The sequence below is a fragment of the Euprymna scolopes genome, chromosome 43 (genome assembly GCF_053919585.1).
Source record: "Euprymna scolopes isolate OS-2025 chromosome 43, ASM5391958v1, whole genome shotgun sequence".
NCBI lineage: Eukaryota > Metazoa > Mollusca > Cephalopoda > Sepiida > Sepiolidae > Euprymna > Euprymna scolopes.
Window position 1 is genome coordinate 23,691,388 of NC_136524.1, and position 24,009 is coordinate 23,715,396.

A 24,009-nucleotide genomic window follows, 5' to 3' on the forward strand; every position below is an offset into this window, starting at 1 on the left:
CTTTTAAACATATTTATGAGTACAACCGCGAGTATTTTTTACGTTCTTATAATAACAAAATCAACGTTTTTTCTTTTATCATTTTTTTATGGACCCCCCCTCTTTTTTCTTAATTTTTTTATTTTACCTTTTCCGCGAGTATTTATATATATATATATATATATATATATATATATATATATATATATATATATATATATATATATATATATATATATATATATATATATATGAAAAAGGATATTGTAAAACCTTAATCTTACTTGAAACTACTATAAAAAAATAGCGCGGTACAATAAGTTCATAAGCAAACTTTTCTAAAAGAAAAATATTTCAAAAATTATTAGTTTATGCCTGCAAAAAAAAAAACAAAAAAAAACAAAAAACAAAAATAAAAAAACGTAAAAACAAAAAAAAAACGTAAATGTTTGAAAATAAACCAGCAACAAAACGTAAATGTTTGGAAAAATAAAACTTAAATATGTTTGCAAAAATAAAAACAAAACAAAAAAAAACGTAAATATGTTTGAAAAAACCCCCCAAAAAACTTAAATATGTTTGCAAAAAAAAACAAACAAAAAAAATGTTTAAAATTAAACATTTATTTTTATTTCAACGGTGCCATTATATACATTTTGTGCTTCCGTAACTGGGTGGACAGACATTAACGCCACCTATAGTCAAACGGAGGAAACAGGCTCTCTCTTTCTTCACGATTACCAGTTACATCATACCTGGGTGGGTCAGTTTGTAAATAAGTACAGATTTATTTATTCATTGTAAACAAGCGCGAGTAATCACATGTCGGATGTGAACGATTTAGCTGAATGTGAAAGAATTTATATAATAGCGCCACCTAGAGTACGTTTTTTTTGTTGTTGTTGATAAAAAGGGGGAGATAATTTGTATAATCACATGATAAGTCTTCGAAGGAAAACAACTTCTAATCGGGAGAACATTGTGAGTTTTTATTTACCTATATTTGTTGAAATTTTATGCGTTTGACATTTTTACGCACTATTTTACCGGAAAAATACTTAGAAGTTATTTTGTTTTTATTGTTTAACTGATGAGAATTTGTTCGGGTTGTCGTCAAAGATTTAATTATTAAGTATTGTTAAGTACACTAATATTTAAATATGCTTTTTTTTATTTCTTTGTTTTAATTTTCAGGTGCCAAATTTAAAATTCATAGTCCAAGCAAAAACTATATACATATATTATGTTAGTCTTTAAAATTTTCTTGTCACACAGTAGTTTTCTTTGTGAGTTTGGTTTAATAACAAAACGTTATCATTCATCATTTTTTTTTTTTTTTTTTTTTTAAATATCCGTGTTTGAGTTATGTCATGGTGGCCGTGATTGTGTACGTTTGCATCGTCATAAATTTCCCTTTTCCGTATTTGCTTCTTACGGCATCAAGGTATGACACAAGGTCTTTTAACGTGGGGAGAAGGATACGTTAGACAGTAGCTGTGAACGAGAACGACCCTAAAAGTATAAGTGGTAATGCCTGGGAGGATGGCTTCTTAGGACCAAACCGGACCATGAGTCTGAAGCCAAGATTCCCTAAGTTGCCAGATTGTGCCAAGGGATCCGTTGGCTTGTATGAATATATATAATTATTTAAAAGAAAAAGATTATGACGTGCTGAATGCATTGGCGTTTACATATGAAATAAGGCGGTCGGTACTTATGCAGAATAAGGACCATGTTATCGTTGTAATTTTACGGGCAGTTTACGTAAAAGCGTTGGAAGGTGTCGAATCAAAGTTTCGTGATTTGGGATAATTTATAAAACCAGAAAAAAAAAAAAAATTGTAAGAAATATTTAATTAGAAAAAAAATTGATTTAACTTATTTTTTTTTTTTTTTTTTTTTTTTTAAATAATGATTTGTTCAAATAATGAAGATAAATATTCAACTATTTTTTTTCTTTATCAGAAATGAAAGCAAATGGATGTTTTCTTAAATGACGTTGCTGTGATTTCATTAACTTTGCGTTTCGTTTCGCCACCTTTTTGGCGTTTTACGTAAAACAGCCTGGAAAATTCCGACGATAGGAACGATCTTTTATTCTGCATCGACAAAACTTTAACATTTGTGAAATTAACTAATATCTGCTTGAACTAAATTCGATAAAAAAGTATTAACTCTTTTAGTGAGTTTATAAAGTAATTAATTACAATTTTACAAAAATACTTATTTCATAACATAATTCTAGGGGTTGTTTTACTGTACACATAGATTCGAAAAAGTTGTCACAAAACAAATATATAACAAATAAATGTTATCAAAGGCAAGACAAGTTACTTTTCTACCTAACTGGATATGTTTGTAGTGTTTTAGTGTTTAAAATTGTGGAGGTGGACCTAAACGAAACATTTACCTTTATATTTAATGTAACATGTTTATTCAGTTCGAAAAACATACAGTGTTTACCGATGTATTGGAACATTCAAAATGGCGGCCGACTCTTTCTCGGAGACGGTAAGTTTGGGAAAAGGAGTTATAAATAAAAAAACCAGTCAAAATACTGTTAAAAACCCGCCGAATATATGTCAGCCTTTGTCACGGTAACATATATTGAGCGAGTTTCTAACAGTATTTTGTCTGTTTTTTTTTTTATTTATAACTCATTTTCCCAAACTTACCGCCTCAAAGAGAGAGTCGGCTGCCATTTTGAATGTTCCAATACATCGGTAAACACGGTATGTTTTTCGAGCTGAATAAACATGTTACATTAAATATAAATACTAAAAACATATCCAGTTAGGTAGAAAAGTAACTTATCTTGCCTTTGATAACATTTGTTGTGTGACAACTTTTTCGAATCTGTGTATAGTAATTTTGATACTTGTTTAGTTTAATCAAGACATTAAAAAATGAAACTATTGGAAAACAGTTATATTGTACGTATCTGTTATGGAATAAAGTTCTCCGGAAAAAGTTTCACTTAATTTGATCAAGTTTTTATTTCTTTTCGTTATTTTATTTTACAGCGAAACCAAGCAAAAGGTAGCCATGATTCGATGTTTAGGAAGAAAAGCTAGTATTAAAGATGGGGAGTGTGCCTTTACACGAAATAGGGATTAAGAAAATGAAAAAGGGATTTAAAAAGAGCAAAAACTATAAAATAAGTGAAATGTTTTTAAATAATCTTGTCACATTTTGACACATTTTAAGTTATGGAGTTATCTCCCCTGCCCCCTACCCTGCTCGTCCGCGAAAAAGGCAAGATGGCGGGATACGATCGATCGCATTAAAATTTGATTTTTCTCTGTAAAAAAAAAAAAAAAAAAAAAATACAACAAAAAAAATCTTGATCAAATTAAGTGAATTTTGGGTTTGTTTTACTGTACACATAGATTCGAAAAAGTTGTCAAAAAAACAAAGGTACTTATCATGCGCCCATGCGGAGAGTGATCCTGATCCGTGCGTGCTCTGAAATAATAGCGTCATTATTTAAAAAGCCATACTTAACATGGGGAGGGAGTTTTGTACTTATTCTGTACTTTAACCTTACAATTGAATAAAAAAAAAAACCCATAAAACTTATACGTGAAATACGATTTAAGAAATAGCGCGGATCACTCTCTGCTTTAGCACCAAAACAAATATATAACAAATAAATGTTATCAAAGGCAAGATAAGTTACTTTTCTACTCAACTGGATAACTTTTTAGTGTTTTTATTTAATGTAACATGTTTATTCAGCTTGACAAACATGCAGTGTTTACCGATGTGTTGGAAAATTCAAAATGGCGTCGAACTCTCCGCTGAACACGGTAAGTTTGGGAAAATGAGTTAAAAATTAAAAAAATATACAAAATATTGTTAGAAACTAGCTCAATATATGTTACTGTGACATACGCTGACATATATTCGGTGGGTTTTTAACAGTATTTTATAGTTTTTTTTTTATTTTTAACTCCTATTCTGAAACTTACCGTGTTCAGCAGAGAGTTCGGCGCCATTTTTTCGAGCTGAATAAACATTTTACAGTAAATAAAAAACACAAAAAAATTATCCAGTTAGGTAGAAAGTAACTTATCTTGACTTTTATAACACTTATTTGACATTTGTTATATATTTGTTTTTTGACAAATTTTTCGAATTTGTGTATAGTAATACAAACCCTGAATTTTTTGAGAACTTAATTCCGCACAATATAATTTTTCATTTTTTTTAAATGTCTTGATTAAACTAAACAAGTACCAATATTTAAGTTGTTTTAGAAAACTTGGGGCTTCTACATTTTATTGCCGAAATTGGAGACGACATTTTATTTCACGCGCCTGCTGTCCAAATCCAGGGGAGAAATCATTATATTATTATAAACTATGGCCGAAGCATGAAATGCACACACAAACAAAAAAATAAACAAACCAAAAAAACTATTTTATAAAAATCCAGTGTTGCTTTCATTACAAAAATGTTTTATTAAAATTATTTTTTTACGCAAACTTTTCAATAAATGTTTTTCCAATTATATTTTTATAAATTTTTATACAATAAATATTTTGGTTTTGTTTTGGTTTTCAAATGACGCTCGCCCAGTTTAAACCATTATAAATATGTCATTTCATTTTGTGTTTAAAAAAAAAAAAAAAAAAATTTTCCATGAAAAACTTTCCCCGTTCTCATTAATTAAATCGAAACATTTCCAAAATTCAGCAATCATGGATATGTTCTTTTTCACTTTATTTACTTTTTTTCATAGTTCTTTCCGGAAGTTTTATTTGTTTGTTATTTATTTCATGCGTCGTCCAATGGACGACTCGTCCATAGTTTAATATAATGATTTCTCCTCTAAATTTGGACAGCAGGGGCGTGAAATAAAATGGCGTCTCCAATTTCGGCAAGAAAGTGTAGAAGCACCGAAAAATTATTTTGGTAATGTCATGAAGAGTCGTTTCGTGTAAAAAGTTAATTTATTTTATCCATCGAAACTCAAGAAATGCACGATTAAAAGTGTAAACATTAACTGAATAAAAAATCAATATGGCTGCCAGTTGCCATTTTGTTGACTAATAAACAGCCTTGACCTTGCTATCAAAAACTAAGATCGAATCAAGCGGAAAGAATCGACGGAACCGGTTAATCTGTTAAGTTTGCATCATTATGAATGTACGTTTCCTGCGTGTGGAGAGGTAGGAGTGTCAGAATTTTTTGGAATTTTTGACACCCTTAACACAAAACGGCGAATAAAATATACAAAACTCATAATTTCTCTTTTTAAAGTGGTTTGTTTAATTTCTTTATGGAATATACTTCCCAAATAAACTATTAAAGTTTTTTGAAAAATAGAAATATTTTTTCAAAAACTGGTTACAAAGTGCCTGCGCGCGCTCATGCAGCCATTTTTTTTTTTTTACGTAATAAAATGAATTGAATTTTACGAGTTAAATTTTTTTTTCCAATTTTTTTCAATTTAAAAATCTATCAAAATTTTTCTGTTGGTTCAATTTTTATAATATTTGCAGGTTTAATGCGAAATTTTATGCTCTTTCCAATAAACCAAATATAATATTCTAGATAAACGGTTTTTAAAAAATTCACCCCCCCCATTTTGAAATGTCTGTTAAAATGAAAATAATTAATTTTCTCACCTCAGATTTATATATCACAAATTGAAGATAAAAAATCAATAAATAAAATCTAATTTAAAACAACAAAAAAATAGTTTTGTGCAAATTTACCTGTAAAGTCAAAAGTTTAAAACTTTTTTTTTTAACTACGTTGATTTTTTTTTTTTTAAGTGAAACCTCACATTTTTTAAATTTTGTCCTGAAAAGATTGAATACCTACAATTTTTTTCTGCTTCATTCAATGTTTTTTATTTTATTTATTTTTTTTATTTATTTAGTTTTTTTTATTTATTTAGTTTTTTTTTTTTTTTAGATTAAAAAAAAATCATTCCATAAAGACGAAATAAAATACATGAGTTTTTTTTTTATTTAATATATTTCTCTAAGAGAAAAAAAAAATCGAAAATCAGTCGAGTGGAATTTTTTTTAACGGCAAAAACTGATAAGTGAAATGTGATCATTTTTTCAAATACGATGGCCCATATTGACTAACTTTTGTTTACAGCCAGCAATAGAAAGGGAGATTAATTCTGGCGCTTACGGACTGCCGTAGTTCTTAACTTGAATAAAAAGAGGCATTTGTCTCCCTTTATTACATTTCTGAAACATCTGATGTGCTATTTTTTAATCCTTGCTTAAAGTATTTTATTTAAAAAGGGCATGGAATATAAAATATAAATATGGATAAATTCTTAACAATGAAGAATGGAAGTACCCATTGATTAGTATTTTTTATAGGTAAGTGATTTTTTGGAATTTATATATATATATATTCAAAGTAAGTTAAAATTTGTTGATTTTCTTGAAATCTTTTTTTAAAGAAAACCGATTTAAAAAAAACAAATATTGCATATTTTGTTATTAAACCTGTTATTATTTTAAAATTTGGTTTTTGTTCCTTTTATTAAAAAAAAATTAGGGTTTGAATTACATTTTCAAGTAGTTATAAGCTTCGAAAGATAGTAAGTCTAATTATTCAAGTTTTCATCATGCATTTTTATTGGCAATTTTCTGACACTGCTAGTGGAGAGGTGGTGTCGTAAGAAGTCAATACAACCAGAAAAAAATAGATGCAGACTGGGGGGAAGAGAGATGTAAAAACAAATTAAAAAAAAAAAAAAAAAAGTTTAAGTGAACGATAAAATAATTCAGTTCTTGTTTTAAAAGGAAAAACCCCATTACTTGAAATAATAAGAAAAAAAAGAGTAGGTAGGCAGGCTCGAACCTGTAATGCGAAGGAGGAAAAGATGAAAAAAAGCAAACTGTTTAACCCCTGTGGTTACCATGGTACAACTTCGCTGCCGTTTAAATTAAGGTTAGTCATTGCAAGCGCATGTGATGACTTTGCAAAACTGTTGACGAAAAAGTGACCTCTTCTTATACAAAACTGTCCAGATGAAAGAATGAATGTGTTTGGCCATTTTTTTTATATTTGTTGTCTGAAGGATTGATCTTTAAAATGATACTGATCTCATGAAGATCCGTTGCGTGTGTGGAAAGTTTTTGCACAAACATTTTGCCCTGTATATATACAGAAAATAGAAGATAGATTATTTTTCTGTCTTATCGTTTTCCGTAATTTCTGGATATGACACCTGACAATTACATAGGTACCATTTTGTTTGTTTGTATAATATAGAAGCTTGATTTTTCTGTATTTCCAAACTCAAGAAAATGTAGCTGTGTCTTGATATTTTATAATGAAACCATCAAAATGTGCTGAGAGAAAATTCTCTCTATTAAGGGATTTGTTCATTTTCGGTGGTTTGAGCATCCTAAATTGAGATGAAAAAAAAGAACGAATCTCTTAGTAAAAGAGAGTTGTCTCCCTCAGCACAATGACAAATTGTTAATTAGCGCCGTCTTTTTTATGAAAAAGCTTCTTTTTTTTTGTCATTAAAAAGTAAAAAAAGAGTCCTTAATAGCAATGAAAATATTTTTTTTTATCTGAAAGTTGTAAAAAAAAAAAGTTGTCGCGTTTTAGTTTTTAAAATAAAAAAAAAATTATGCAAGTCGCAAAACTCGTTTAGGTATCAGTCATTTCCTGAGATCGCATTTTACATAGACACATGTCACATGACATTTTGGTGTCCATGGCATCTGTTTCTACAAAGGACCTGTGTCACCACCACCGAGAGAGTAGGCCAGTGAACATGACAACATAACGTCACTTCCTGATCAACTTGTAGTTTCCGGTGTCCAATTGCGTGGTCATGCTAACAGGCATAAAAAATATGGATGTGTTACCGAATGTCCATGGATGTTCTTCTAAAGAGAAAGAACAATTCTCCATTTGGATAATAATTATTATAATTGCACATTGGAATAGTTTTAATCTAACAAAATATAATAAGTAAACTCGTTTTTTAATTTTTATTTCTATCGGAGAAAGTTGAATATTTCATTTTATTTATTTTTTTTTTACTGCAAAACAAACAATTTATATATAATATTTTTCAGTCCGTTCTTTTAATAAATAAAACTTTTCACTGAGTATTTCCAAATATTTTAAAGTTAGCATTTTTCACAAGTTTTTTTTTTTTTACGATCGATGAATTTTCAAATTTGAAATATTTTAGCACCAGGAACGAATCGTTTAAAATTCATAGTCCAAGAAAAAACTATATACATATATTATGTTAGCCTTTAAAATTTGATTTATTTCTTTGAAATATATTTAAAACTTAAATGTTTTGTTTTTTTATAACATTTTAACTGTAAATAATTTACGTGACTGAACTGGGGAAATGGAATAGCAAATTTTTATTCTCTTCCGAGATATACGAACAACACAAATTAATTAAAAATTCAGGGTTTGTTTTACTATACACATAGATTCAAAAAAGTTGTCAAAAACAAATATATAATAAATAAATGTTATCAAAGGCAAAATAAGTTACTTTTCTACCAAACTGGATAATTTTTTAGTGTTTTTTATTTAATATAAAGTATTTATTCAGCTCGAAAAACATGCAGTGTTTACCGATGCATTTGAAAAATGCAAATAGCGGCATGCTTGCTGTTGCACACCATAAGTTTGGGAAAACGAGTTTAAACAAAAAAGTTATACAAAATACTGTTAGAAACTCACTCAATGACACCATGACATAAGCGGACATATATTCGGTGGTTTTCTAACAGTATTTTGTATAATTTGTTTGTTTTAACTCATTTTCCAAACTTACCGAGTTCAATAGCGAGCATGCCGACAGTTTTCTTTTTAAAATATATCGATAAACATTGTATGATTTTCAAAGCGATTACACATTTTAAAGTGAGTAAAACCACTAAGAAATTTTTCAGATTTATTTGTTATATATTTGTTTTTTTTTGTTTGTTTTTCTTGACAACTTTTTCGAATCTGTGTAGTAATACAAACCCAAAATTTGATTTAACTTGGAAATACTATTTAAAATGCATGTGCGTACACTGCACAAGCACCCTTATTATCATAATAATAATAAAAACTGGTGTAGATGATATCGACTGGCGCCACACCAACTAATTGTGAAAAGTCAGGGAGGATTGAAAAACTGAGGTCGGAGAGTACTAACCAAATCTCCACTGGAAGTGTGCAGTTCAAATCTGGTACCTTGGGGAGGCGTTTTGTCACCCAAACCCCAGGAAACACCAATGGCCGATGCCAATGAGAAATCAGTGACAACAGCTGTTGCGATAGCATGCAATCATCTGCACAAATGATCAAGAGGTGGAGAACACTGGAAATCTGGGGAGACTTGTCACTTGGTCTCCAGGGAACACCACAGGTTACTGCCAGTGAGCGATCACTGATGATGGCCTGTGAGACAATACGCTACACATTTTGATGAAAAACATGGGGAAAAAATGAACATAGAAGAACAGAAAACCAAAACTTTAAATATAATTTCTGTATTTAAAGTAATAGTTATTTAAATATTTCAACATATAATCTTGTGGGCAAAATCCAGCTTCCCAATAACATGGATACGAACAAAAATAATCGGTCATGAAAGATTTCTCCTCCACCGACCGAGGACAGAAAAGGTGAAGTGTAGCATCAAAACAGATACTACACTGTGATCTTGTTCCAAAGGCCAAAAAATATATTTGTGTTTAATGTTTCGTTAATTGTTTGTTCCCTAAATTCATAATTCAGTTTTATCAGTGTTAAATTGTATATTGCTTTAAAATTACTTAATTTTACATAGATTATATTTATATTTTATATTGAATAAAGTTCAGTTTCAGTATTAATCGAACTGTATTCCTTTTTCTTTTTAAAAATGTTTTCTTGCTCTTTTTCAAATGGCCCTCATATAGTACTGACTGACAAGTCCTACCTTCATTGCCTGCAGGCATTTTTCAGTTAACAGGCCTTCTATATCTTGATGGTCGTGCCTGTGTCAACATTACTTTTTTTTATTTTTTTTTATTTTAATAAATTTTGAGACCGATTTAAACATTTTCTTAAAAAATTAGGATAAATAAAATTAATGTATAGTCGATGACATTAATAACATGTTATAGCTAAAATCAGTTAATAATAATGAGAGGGGGGAGGCGTTATCTTGAGCAATAAAAAAAAATGGCTCTGAGTAATACATTTCCTGTAAAACTCCATTTTGTTAGAAACACAATTGTTCTAGCAATATTTACACATTTCAAGCATGCGTTTTATGCTTCCTCATTTAATAATATAAGAAATATAAAAAGAAAAGATAAAACGAACATAACTCCTAATAAAGAAAGGTTAACAATCTGTGCTTGTGCAATTTATGGCTGGCTTTCTTCAACATCAACACCCTTCTGTTGACAAAGGCTTTCTACACCCCCATGTTTTATTTATAAATTTTTTTAATGGTGTTTGCTTAAAAGCAAATGTAACAACTCGTTTCAGGAATATATTTTTATTGTAAACTAGCGGTAGTGCCCGGCGTTACCCGGGTGTTTGTAGGTGTGAAAAGAGAGAAAAAAAAAGTGGTTGTAGGTAGGCAGGCGCGAACTCATGACGCGGAGGCGGAAAAGAATGTGAAAGAAAACCTGATATCTTACCGCCATAGGAAATGAAAAGCGTTCAAATTTAGCGATGTCAATCAACAGTTGCAGAAATGGAAAGTTAAGTGAATGCGCAGAAATGAATGTCTGGCTGCAGGTCAGTTAAGCTTCCTCCTTTCTGACGTTTATTTTTATTTTTTTCTCATGATGTTGGGAAAAACCATCTCCCCGCTAAAAGGGGGAGCTCTGGCAATGTCCAAATGAATAGCAATTGTCTGATATGAAGGGTTACCCCCACATTAATCAAAGCTAATTGCCTTTCTAGACGTCCCGGCTGGTAAGGCCGGTGAACTAATTCGTTTCGATTAGTTTCACTTTATTTATACGAAAAAGACAAACAAACCCATGAAATGACGAAACAGAGGGAATTTTTAAAAAGTCTATCAAAATAAATGTGGAGATGACATCCGTTTTTGAATTGGAGATATTATAATCTAGGAAGTATAAGGAAACTTCTCCATAAATGTAACCTTGTCGAAAACCCTGGCGAAAAAAGCCTTTCGTGGACATACAAAAACGTGCGCGGCCGTTTTGCCTTTTATATATATAGACTAGCGGGGGTACCTGGCGTTGCCCAGGTACTTGTAGGGGCGTGTGTTTGGGGGGGGGATGAATCAGAACAAAAAGGAAACTTAACGATAGCGATTTAAAAAAGAAAAAAAATGGGAGGTGGGGTGGCATGTGGGCTCGAATCCGAAGCCTTGAGCTCTATAAACTGAGCCTGAACACCTGTGATATGGCGACAATGTTAATGTAAGAGCGATTAAAGGGAGTCAAGTCAGAAAGGTTTGATTGACAGGTGGCCACTTAATGAGGTCATCGTGCGAGCATTACGATGACGGGGAATTTTTTTGGCGTTTGTTTACTTTATTTCACTGCAGGCTTCCCCAAGATATTGGGAGGTGGGGGGGAAACCAGCTCCCCATTGAAAGGGGATTGTCCAAATTGAATAGCAATTGTCTGATAAAAGGAAAAAACCGCATTGATCAAAGCTGATTGCTTTTGGACGATCGCGCTGCGAACGATGCAAACAACCTTCATATTAGTTTCGCTTTTATTATACGAAAAAGGCGAATCTACATGCGCCGATCAAAAAATGTTGAATATTTAGCTTTTGAAAGTCTGGCAAATTAAATACACACGCGACCCCCATTCGTAACTCGTAGATGTTATGATTTCGACGTGATATAAAAAGTTTTAAAAATGAGCAACGTCCTTGAGAAGCCGCTGAAAAAAATCCTTTCACGTACATACACAAAAAGCGAACATACATACATACACACATTTTCGCTTTTATATTTATAGACTAGCGGGTGTGCCTGGTGTTGCCAGGGTGCTTGGAGGGCGGGGGAGGGGGTAAACAAAAGAATAAGTGAAGTAATGACCCTGTGTAAATATTATACAAAAAACGATGTTAAACTTTAAAAGAATCGGAAAAACCAAAACAAAAAAAAAAAACAGCAAATAGACATAAAAAAAAAATGAAAAAAAAATGAACATATTGGGAGAAACAAAACCCCCCCCAAAAACAGCAAAAAGCAGAAAAAAATCGCATAAATAACCCTGTTTTAATATAAAAAAAAATTACCTGATACCTCAGATCGAACCTGCAATCTTACGATAACAACACTGATGACCGCATGTTTGGAGGTATGTGTGTGTGTGGGGGGGGGGGTAAAGTAAAGAATAAGCTATGTAATAACCCAGTTTAAATAAAAAAAAAAAAAAAAAAAACGTTGCCCGGGTGGATGGAGGTGTAAAAGAAAAATAAAAGTTTTGGTAGGGAGGTAGGCTTGAACCTGAAGCCTCGAGACTAAGGCAGAAAAAGAGTGGATCATTTTATAACTGACACCTCACTCTCTTCTACAGGTAGAGGATTGCATCAGAAGTGAGTGTGTTTATGTATCTACAATATTCAATCCTAAAATAATTAACCAATCATGACTTTTGAGAATACATCTGCTAGGGGTAAGGGTGGGTAATGTGAGGTTACTTTTAAATTAGTTTTATGTAAAAATAAAATAGTTGGAAGCCGTTTGTGAAAATTCAGATACCTTCAATTTTTGTGAAATTTTAACATTAAGAATTAGACATTAGTTATAAAATGTTCTCCAAATTTAATGTTTTAAAGGGTTTTAGGATGCAAAACCTTTTATGTGAAAATTAAAATATTCAAGACATAAGGTTTAGTCTGTCTTAATCTTAATCTTCGTAAGGAGGATATAAAAATGGTGTAAAACTGTTCTGTTTGAATTAATTTCACTTATCCTGAGATGGCTATTTTAATTCATAGGTAAATTAAATAATTTTTATAATTTTTTACTTTCTACTTTTTTTTTTTTTTTTTTTTTTTAAAATCTGAAACGATATAGGATTATGAATAATCATTGATGGAATGTCAGAAAAAAGATTTCACTCCCCACTTTGACCCTACACCTCTCCTCCCTATATAATTATGCCTTTCCCTTTGGTTTGAAAGAACAAAGGAAATATTCTGCACAAACAAAACATTTTTCTATTACTAATATTAGGAATGTATGTGTATTTCACCCACCCACAGATATTTTATTTGTCCAGCAAAGTATCATCCTCCCCTCCTCCACGCCTTGCTTCATTTAGCAACATCTTATTAGCTTACTCACAAGAAGACCCAACAGGAATCATGCCCTTTTTGTACTAGCCCATAACGCCATATTACCTTTTTTACTTTAGATTTCATGATACAGGTAATACATTACGTTGATAATTGGTTTAAGGTAACTTAAATCGGATTTAGTGTTGGTTTCTTTTCAAGGCCTATAGAATATTACCATGGTACTCCTCATCGCCTCTGTTCAGTCTCAAAAGACAAGATAAAGAAAGCTGTGCATGTAATTGTGAGGTAAGGGTTGCACTATCTCTAACCCCACCTCTTTTGAAGTGGCACTACTTGAGTTCAATGGCAAGAAGTCCAGGACAACTGGAAACAATTCAGAGATAAGCGGAGAGCACATACAGCACTTGAATTCCCAAATGGTCATCCATTTTAGAACTGACCAGGCTCAATGTTGCTTCTTTGGTGATCCTAACAAGAACTGGTGTGTTGATGTGATTGCCGTATCGTACTACTTCCCAGCAAATGACATGTTCCTTTTCATATCCAATGGCAACACATGCAAACTTAGTTTATGGCCATTAACTATTATTAATACCTTCATATTTTTCATCTTTCAACTAAAAATCAATCTCATTAACCTCATATCCTTGAATGTCTTTTGGCCTTGATAGGTGACAACACTTGTCCTGTTTATTTGTTACTAACACTCACATTTGGGCTGGTGCATCTGCTACCAGTCTCTCACTCCTGGACAGGGTTCAAAAGAGAATCACTAACCTGATAGGTCCTGAAGTGTCATTGAAGCTTCAACCTCTATCCCATTGACGAAATGTTGCATCCCTCTGCCTGTTTTACAAATATTTTAATAGTGGATGATCCAATGAACTACAAGCCCTTGTACCCACTCAATGTAAATACCCCCAACAAACCGGACCAGCAGCAAAGTCCCACCCCTACACAGTAGAGATCCCTAGATGTAAGAAAGCCTTCTACTCTAATAGTTTCTTTCCCAGAACTGCTAGACTTTGGAATTCCCTTCCAGGTTCTTGCTTCCCCAACAGTACTGACATGCAGAAGTTCAAGTATAATGTGAACAGACATCTTGCTGCTCAACTCCCTCCCTACAACTTGTGGCACTGTGACTTGTTTAGGGTGAAAATGCAAAAAAAATCCAAAAAAAACTGCATTGCTATATTTTCAATGCACTTCTCTCCAACAAGATCTATATTGGTCTTAGCCATCTGTTTAGCTATTCTGAATACTTCATACTTTTAATCATCTCTCAAAACTTGACCTTTTCAGCAGCCATCTTGGCTTTGTATATTACTCTTCTTGTTTGCCTACAGAGATGCATCTTTCTTCACTAAACCTTTTATCCACTGACTCTTTTATTGCTGCCTTTTTTTTAAATAAACTTTTCAACTTCCTTATTCTACCACCATATCACGTTATGCCTTAGAGGCCCTTTCATCGACACACAAATCTAGTCTGTTACATCCAAGGGCATATTTCTTTTTTTTCTTGTCAAGGCCCAGAGGTCACTCGTGGATAAGGCGTATTAAGTGTACAGTAGTCAATGGGATAATATTGTAGTAATCGTTAGTAATGGAAATTTGGTAAATTGGATTATTTAAAGGGATGGGCATAAAATACCCAACCCCTATCTTTTTACAAGATTTTAGAAACTATTAAAATATCTCTTTTTTTTTTTCAAATTGTCTCTTATAAAAGGAGTTCATATTGAATGTTATTATAAGAGTCAAATAAGTCCAAAGACAGTATTGTTGCCATATCTAGGGAGGCGCCATTCAAAACACTTTTTTTTTTTTTTTTTTTAATTAACTGTTTGAAACGCTTGATAATTTAAGATTTAATGGGTACAAAGACCAGACGAGTGTGAAATTGTTTTTAATAAATATTGCTATTTATTAAAAATAAAATTGAAATTTAAAAAAATTTTTTGAATAATAAAATATTCATCTTCAAGAAATTGGAGAGTTGTTTGTTTTTTTTTTTTTTTTTTTTTTTTTTTTCTTTTTCTTTCTCCCACATGCAATGACGGTGGTAATCTTTGGCATGACTTGAAATGCTTGGAGTTAAGTCAGGATGTTTGTTTGTCCGATTACAACTTTTTAGCATCTGTCGAGCGTTTATGTAATAAGTAATTCACTGTTTGAAACACTCGCTAATGATTTAAGATTTTAGGGTTAGAAAGACCAGACGAGTGTGAAATTGTTTTTAATAAATATTGCAATTTATTAAAAACTAGCCTAGATGCCTGGCGTTGCCCGGGTGTTTGGAGGTGTGTGTTGAGCAAAAAAAAAAAAAAAATGGTAGTAGGTAGGCAGGCAGGCTCGAACCTGTATCGCAAAAGAGGAAAAGGATGTGAAAAAAAAAATATGATGTCTTTGCTGTTGTGTCCATCGCCAGACTGGAAGTGGCAAAGGTTTAAATTAGGGCTAGTCAATCGAAAAGAGGGGATGACTTTTAAAAATATTGGCAAAAGAAGCAATTCCTCCCTGTAGAAAAGTGTCCAATTGAGGGGGAAGAAATTAATGTTTTTAGCCAATTTTTCGATATTTGTCATCCGAAGGGTTGAGCTTCAAAACAATACTGATCTTGTGAAATGCATCGCCTCTGTCGAAAGTTTTAGGCAAACATACATACATACATACATACATACATACATTTAAACAGACAGGTGAGACTTGTATAGTAGAAAATAAAATTGAATATTTTTTTTATTTTTTTTAAGTATAAAATTAACTTTGAAATCTAGTGAGGACTGATCTTCTCTCTTTTTTTTTTTTTACAACCCCTTTTCTCACAGAAGATGTTGCTAGTTTCTTTTATTATTTCCATGGAAGATGCTTGACTGAGCTCCAATTTCAGTAAGAACTCGTTTTTTATCACAAGGGATAAAAAACAAAACTGTCTTTACTGTCTAAGTTTGCCTAGTGTCAGTTTCTTTCCAAGGGGCTGTAAAGCACATTAGTAATACTGCTTTCCTGCAGATTACATGGTTGTTTTTGAATTGATTATCAAACCGCCCTCATAAATAAATCAAACTTAGTTCATTTCATTCATCATTTGCAATTTTCTCTTAATATTAATCTTTCAACTGAAAATCATTCTGTCTTGTTAACTCTTATCCTTAAGTGTCGTTTGACCGTAAGTATTAACTCATGAGTGAATCTAAGTGAGCCTTATGTATTCCTCCTTTGTTCCAGCTCCTTTGATTCATTGGTCTAGTTGTTTTAATACCTCATTGTAATACAACTTTCTATTCCAGGAACTTGTTTTCAAGAATTGCAGGCTTGTGGAACTTTCTTTCTGTTTTCCTCTACCTTTTACTTTTTTTTTTTTTTTTCTAAAGAAAGGTCAATATGCATCTGTCTGGAGTGATTTTCACACACTAATAAAAGCCATTTTTTAATTTACTTATTCTGTATGTTATATCTTTATTCAAAAACTAGTAAAAGAGAAATCCATTTTTTTTTTTTTTTAATACCTAAAATATAAAATTTTTGTACTCGCTTATTAGTCATGTTAACTATTTTAAACTTTCCTGTGTTGTTTAATGAATAACTGATAATTGCTTGCACTGACTAAAATAGCCTTGACTTTTAAGTTGAAGTAATTATAGCCTTCTCAATTTGTAACATCGTTTAGACCAGAATAGTTAACAGTTTCCGAGGTAAAGGAATTAAATAGATGCAGTTTTTTTGGTTTTGGATTCAAAAAGAATTGTTACAAAGATTTCAGAAGTTAATTTTAGCAATATTATTGCATTAAATCTTTTCACTGGACCATTCAGATTTTTTTTTCTATTAAAATATCATAGACCTGCATGAAAATTACGAATAAGTCACCACTTATCAAGATTAAAAACCACTCGAGAATAAGGATTAATCAGATGGAAAGATTGCCAGTTACATGATGAAGAATATTATAGGAGGATTGAAAATCATTAATAGAATGAACAAAATTTGAACTTTGAAGAATGAATTTAATCAAACCTGAACAGAACAACCTATCATATTTGTTCATTTTTTTAGATGAGGATTGATAATTTGTATTATTTGGACTACTGTTCTCATCTTGAATGTTATTTTCGCAACGTTTCAGCTGATGTAACATTCTTCAGGTTTATAGTATTCAACTTTGGAAATCTTTCTGTCAAACTCAGGAATCTGCACAGAATTTAGAATGAAGCCCTTTATTCAATCCGCAGGGGTAGATTGCTCTCATTCTGTCAGCCATGACCAGGTAGAAGTCTTAAGTAATTCACATTTGTATTCTTAGTATCACCCGCACTGAGGCTTGAACCTTCAACCTCTAGAAGAGTGTCACTTAGAACTGAATTTTACTTAGTACTTTATCCGTTATACCATGGGTCCTTGTAGCGACATAATTTGCTTATTTATGAGGGCGGCTTATGACAAGTATTTGTTGACATTAGATTTGAAGACAACTGTAGAAAGGTGTCTTGTTGTAAGATGGATGGATTTCCAGTTGAATGATGAAGAATGGTATGGTGTATTTTATGAAAATGATGGGCAATGAAATCTGAATACTTATGAAAACGGTTTGTGACAAGTATTTATTGACATTAAATTTGAAAATGACCATGTTGTAGCTGTCAGGGAACCTATCTTGTGGCAATGTGTTCCACACATGGGAAATTATTGGAAAGAAACTCTGTTCATAGAAATTCTGTAACTTGTATTTTTATAGTGAAACAGACTAAAAAAAAAAAAGTTTATTTGTGATATTTAAAAAAAAAAAAATGGATGGATAAATGAAACTAAACAGTGAACAAAATGGTTATGTATTTCTTTTCCAGTGACTACTTTGCCAAGCTACTTTATTTGTACACAAGTCAAATCTATTTCTTGTCTTAGCTATGATCTTAAATTGGATTCAGTGGTGAGACCCAAATTTGTGAGCCTTGGGGAGCATGGAGGCCATTACTCTCAGCTCCACTCTAACTTAACGTGGTGATATCTGTTATGACTATTGTTGAGACAATTAGCTGGAATCATGCAAAAAAAAAAAACACTTTGTAATGTTGGAATCAGAAAATTTTGGGGCCTAATCTATGAGTCCCAAAACAATTCTTTTAATTAAAAAAAATTATTTTTGTTTTCCGTTGCTCATACTGAAAAATTGTAAATATTTATTGATTTTTATCAGTAAAATAAAAATTTAAAGATCATAATGAATTAATGGAACAAGTGAAAAAAATAAAGATGAAAGCTTCACAATAAGTTCATCACAATTTTGGATACAATACATAAAGACAAACAAACAAGAAGGTTGTCAAATTAAAAATAAAATTATATCTAAATTTAAAAATAAATGAGAAATCTTTGCTAAATAACAACCACCCATTCATTCCAAAGTGAAACTCTACTCTCTTATGCAATTTTACAATCGGAATCGGTATTTGTATCAGAATCGGAGGGGGGGCACTGGAATCGTCCCATCATTAGCAGTCGATAAGCTTTTGATGATCAGTTGGTCGTGTTGAGAGGAGCAGTTCTTAGCTAAGAAAATGCAGAGGTCCAAGATGGAGGACCAGAGGAAATTTGGATGACCTGACAAAACTGGGATGTAAACTGTCAGCAAGAATCTTAGACTCTAGAATTTTAATGGAATCCATTCTCAAGACCACCACGCATGAAGACCAAGACTGCAGACTGTCAGAAAACATATCCCTGATCAAGAAAAATAAGCTTATCATAATGTACAAAATATATGGTTACAAAACAAACATCTATAAAAATAATTAGCCAAAAAAGTCTATCTCTTTTGGATACTAGACTTTTTTTTTTTTTGTTTTTAACGGGTAAAAGTTATAGCCCATTGAATGAGTACCTCATGACAAATTAATGGTTGGATATTATTATCAGTTTTGCATTAAATATTATTTACAAACTGTGCATCAAACGGATACCATAATACTTAGTTTGATGCACTTTATCATAACAAAAGGTTCATACAAAACTTTAGCCAGATCAGTCCAGTAGTTTCTAAGAAAAATTGAAACAGACAGACTCAAAAATATAATACAGATTAAGAATGAATCATAAATGCTTTTACCAAAATGGTTTGATATATAAAATGACTTGGAAAGGGTTAACGTGTCACAAAACGAACAAATCAACCTATTTATTTATCAAAATATGTCTACAAAACAAAGTAATAAATAAAGCATCTGTTCAACTTAATCATAAAATAGTGTCATGCTATAAAACCTAACAACTAACCAACCAATATGATAATTTGTCTTTAAACAACCCTGAAAGGGTTGATATACTGTAAAGATACCCCAAACTAAATTAAAGACTCCTTTTATATTGTAGTTCTTAGGTTATATATATATATATATATATATATATATATATATTGATTTCTGCAGATGATGACCCATTCATACCAGATTTCATGTTCCTAGGTCTAATAGCCTAAGATTAGTCAGTAAAGAATCACGTATTTACTTGTACTTATTTTGGCATTTATTCTGGAGCGGTTGGGCTGGTTTCATCCAGAGAATTTGCCTCATTCCGAACAAATGCAACGATCCATTACAATAGCACATACAAGCATTAGCCAATCACGGTTATATTGATAAACCCCATAGAGGTGAGTTGCCAGGATCAGCTGAGTATCGTTTCATTGTTTTGAGTCGGGTTTTCAGCTGACCTCCGCATCAATTTTTTCAACCCTGAGGACAGGTTGGTTTAATGGCTTTGTAGATAAAATTATCCGGATCACGAGAAATAATGTTACCAAACCAGCAAAGATGAGAAGAGAGCTTGCTACAAAGAGTATGTTACAATGAGAACGAACACCAACATTTGAAATGAACTTCTGCCAACAAACACAAAAGATGCAATATAAACGCTTGTGATTGAACACCTTAAGCTTTCATAGGTTGCTTGTTCTCATTGGCCAGGTTTCATGACCGTACAATAGAATGGTGTGGAATCTCTGTATGTATGTATATATATATATATATATAAACGCATATTTATAAAGTGTACAGTTCCTATTTTAGTTGCCATTACTCTTGGGTTCTCTTGACTCAACCTGGACTGGGTTAAGGTTTGTCTATATTGGTCAAGAATATGTTCTCCACAATTTGTCTAACAGTAGCATTCTTGCTGTAGGGTCAAGGTGTAGTTCTGTTCAGTTTTAGGGGTCTACCATATCAAGTTTCACCTTTGCTAATTACCTCAGCCACCCCTATTGTTGAATATCAATGGGTCTGCTAAAGCATTTTTTGTAAGCCAAATTGCACTACTAGTGCATTGACTTTTCAAAACCATATCTGACCATGTGCCTAACCTTTCCTAGAGAGAAAGTAAATAAACACTGACCTCTGTTGGGGTTCATTCATAGGTTAATCTTGTGGGGTATGATCTATTGTTCTCTACAGCTCCTTTCTTACAGAAGAGATGACGTTGCTAATCTTTTTCTACTCTGCTGTTATTTTCCATTTTACTGAGCTCCAATCTCTGGTTAGTCCTTGTAAGACATTCACAGGAAGAACTCTTCTGGTCATTCTCTTGCAAAGAACTTTCCTTTTTTCCTCTGTGACCTAGCATCAAATGGAATTTCCATGAACAGGGTTTCTTTCCCAAAACTTTCCATCTGTGGAACACACTATGGAACAGCTTCCCTGCAAACTATAATGTGGTTACCTTCAAATCCAATGTCAGCAAATAATTATAAACCATCCATCATAGATGTTCAAATTTTGCCCGTTCAATTCAGTTTTGATTATCAGATAGTCATCATTTAACTGACAACATCACCTACTTAATTCTTATCAAAGCCAAAAACTACTTGAGGATAAATGAGAACTCATTAGTAACCCCCCCCCCCAAAGAGAAATGGGATAAAAACATTTTACTAAACCAGCTGCATACATCTGCTCTTCAGGTTAGAAATGATGACAACAAAAAATCTAGTTGTATCAGATGATTTCTCGCCTCCTATTCCAGAGGAGGAGGGCCAGGCATTTCATCATAATTTTGTCAAGTCTACATTAGAAACATAAAAAAAAAAAGTTTGTTAAAGATAAGAAAGGAATTGCAATTTTATGACTTCCAAACTTTTTGTTTGGCCAAATAAAATATTCCTCATAAGAATAATATGATAAAATTACAGAATAGTTAACATTTGAGAAGTCGTTCACCCTACCACTCCAAAAAAAAAAATTTTAAAAAATACATGATTAATGTAAAATGAATCGGAATGAAATTATCTACCAAACCACATAGTTTTTAATATGTGGAAACGATTTATAACTGTTTATATAGCGTTAAAAAAAACCAAAAAAACTTTACAAATCATTATCACTATGCAAGTTTCACCATTTTGGTTTGGTTTATTTACAAGTTTTCAGGGGTTGACTATTCTGTACTCTTAACATTCTACAAATTTTACAAATAATTTCTACATGTGGGTTCTGTGTGGAATTTCATTCTGTTTGTTCACAATTTGGTTAATATAAACAAAAGGTATGCTGTGTCACAGATTTAAGACTGAAAATAGATTCTTACATACTTATGATTTCTATAGATATTATTTATTCAAAAGAAATCAACATTCAAGAGGTTATCTCATTTGCATATTACATTAAAGAAAATTTGTTTTTAATAATTAGCTCTAAATTTTTAATGAAAATTAGTAATAGAATTCTTGTAAGTATTCTATTCAGAAAGATTATATAAAGTTAATTTTTAATTATTAGCATGACCAACATCAGCTTTGTTTAAAAACAAAAGTAAGTTTTTATTTAATCTAGGAGCTAGTTCCCTTTAAGATATGAGATTTTATTTCCCTTTTTTGAAATTTCATAGATGGATATTTTTATGTTTCCAAAATATGGTCAACTTTAAGGAAAATCGTAAGAACTTTGGATATGTGTTATATCTTAAATAATGTGACGATGTCTTTACCTGGCTATGCTGGGTATGTAAATTTTTACCTGGCTATGCCAGGTATGTATAGCTAATATAATTAATAGACAAAAATTGTTAATTTAATTGAATGAAATATGAAGACAAAAAATGCTTCCTCTCTCTCTCTCTCTATATATATATATATATATCTCTATATATATATATACATATATATATTGGAATTCTGTTTTTAATCATTTCCAACTTCCGAATAACGGTTTTCACGTCTGGCAGGAACTGGCTGATGTAATTGCCATATTTGTCATAAGTCCAAGTACTTTCCAATCCTTTTTGGATTCATCATCAGAGATAGATTAATCTAACCAGTTTTAAACAGTTTATATAAGTTTCTTTTTTTTGTTTTCAATAACATTTATACTAAATTTACAAACATTTCAGGATAATATTATTAGTAACGTGTATCTTATTAATATTAGTTTTTTAGTTTTCATTAGTAATGTTTCTCGTATTTCAAGTTTTCATTATTGGTCTGTTCAAGTATAGATGTGTTGTCAACTAAAATCTTCCTAAATTGGGACAAGGGACAGGAATGTTGATTAGTCAGATGGTTAAATATAGCACTCGTATATATATATGAGAAAAAGAATTAAAACTTTAAGATGAACTTTACAATTAAAATTTATTGTTTGACTGAATACTCCAAAAAACAATTTATAAAGTCTTTATTCTGCAGAGTTTCAAAGAATGTTATTCTTATTCTTCTCATCAGAGGACATAAAGAAATCAGCAAATTATATTTGTAGCAATGCTAGAATTTGCTAGTTAAGGCATTAAGTGAAACCGCAACTACATCTCTTTGTTTTCATTAATATATATACATATATAATTGTTCAAAACTAGTTAGATTTCACAATGATGAATCCAGATTGGAAAGTACTCGGACTTATGACAAATATGGCGACTACATCAACCAGTTCCTGCTAGAAGTGAAGACCATTATTCAGAAGTTGGAAAAGATAAAAAGCAATTAATAGACAAAAAAATGTCTTTTCTTTTATGAAATATATATTAATTAGTATGGATACCCCGCGTTGCCCGGGTCGACATGAAGTTCTGTATGGAACACACCTGCTATATTAAGGATATTGATCACTTTCATAGTGGGCAACGTCGATTTCCCTACAACAATTTCCAAAATAAAATTTCCCTACAACAATTTCAAAAATAAAAGAATGGATAAAAACATGAAAATAATCGCCCCCCCCCCCCCCCGAAAAAAAAAAAAGAAGTATGTGACACTCTCTCCACCAGATATTTTGGCAGAAGGGATACAAAGAGAAGAAGCTATTCTCTGGATATTGAGCATTTTTTGTTGTCCGTGCGCTGGACCCCCCCCTTCCTAAAAAAATAAAATAAATGCATCAAAACAGTGATTCTTTCAATTAAAAAAGCAGAGGGGTGCTTGTGTGACAAAAAAAAAAAAAAAAATGCCATGGTGCCCGGGCTCAAATGTGAAACGCAAAAGAGAGGAATAAAGCATAAACTTATGGATACACTATTTTGCCCACACGGCCATAAGTGCTTATGATGTCATGACATTGCGAAATAAGCTTTTTAAACATAGTTTTAATTTGATACATGTGCGTGACTTGTGAAAAGTTGTAGAAAAAAAAATGGAATTCCTTTCACTGGCTTTTTTTTTCTTTTTTTTTTTCCTAATAAAGGCACTTTACTGGCTTTTTTTTTTTTTTTTTTCATAAAAGCACTTTCTAACATGTATAAAACATAATTTGCTGCAGTTTAAAGAGCTTTCAAAGGGAAATATTGTATTTGATCCAACAGGTGTAGC

General features: G+C 31.7%; 1 protein-coding gene across 1 annotated transcript in view; it reads left to right on the plus strand.

Moving 5' to 3' along the window:
* Window positions 1-626: 626 nt before the first annotated feature.
* Window positions 627-24,009, plus strand: part of LOC145268241 (vesicle-associated membrane protein 7-like) — a 61,448-nt gene continuing 38,065 nt past the window's right edge. Inside the window, exon 1 of the mRNA XM_080123567.1 lies at window positions 627-960. The gene's annotated coding sequence lies outside the window, so the exon portion shown is untranslated. The remainder of the gene's footprint in view (window positions 961-24,009) is intronic.